Source organism: Penaeus monodon, chromosome 15 (assembly GCF_015228065.2).
Source record: "Penaeus monodon isolate SGIC_2016 chromosome 15, NSTDA_Pmon_1, whole genome shotgun sequence".
NCBI classification, from domain to species: domain Eukaryota; kingdom Metazoa; phylum Arthropoda; class Malacostraca; order Decapoda; family Penaeidae; genus Penaeus; species Penaeus monodon.
In genome coordinates this window covers 22,892,884-22,893,096 of record NC_051400.1, presented here as the reverse complement: position 1 = coordinate 22,893,096, position 213 = coordinate 22,892,884, and positions in this window count along the sequence as shown.

The window sequence follows — 213 nt, the reverse complement described above, 5'->3', positions numbered from 1 at the left end:
CCAGGGGTCCCCAAACTTTTTCCTGTGAGGGCCACATAACTTTTCCCTTCTCTGATGGGGGGCCAGGGTCAGTTTGTAACAGAAAAAGAGTGACGATTGCAGGAATACCTAAACGTAAAAAATTATTGTTTTCCAGAAAGCACAATCAAATATCCCTTTCTGGATTCTTCACAGAACAAAAGTCAGGAAATAAATAATAACACTATTAATGAA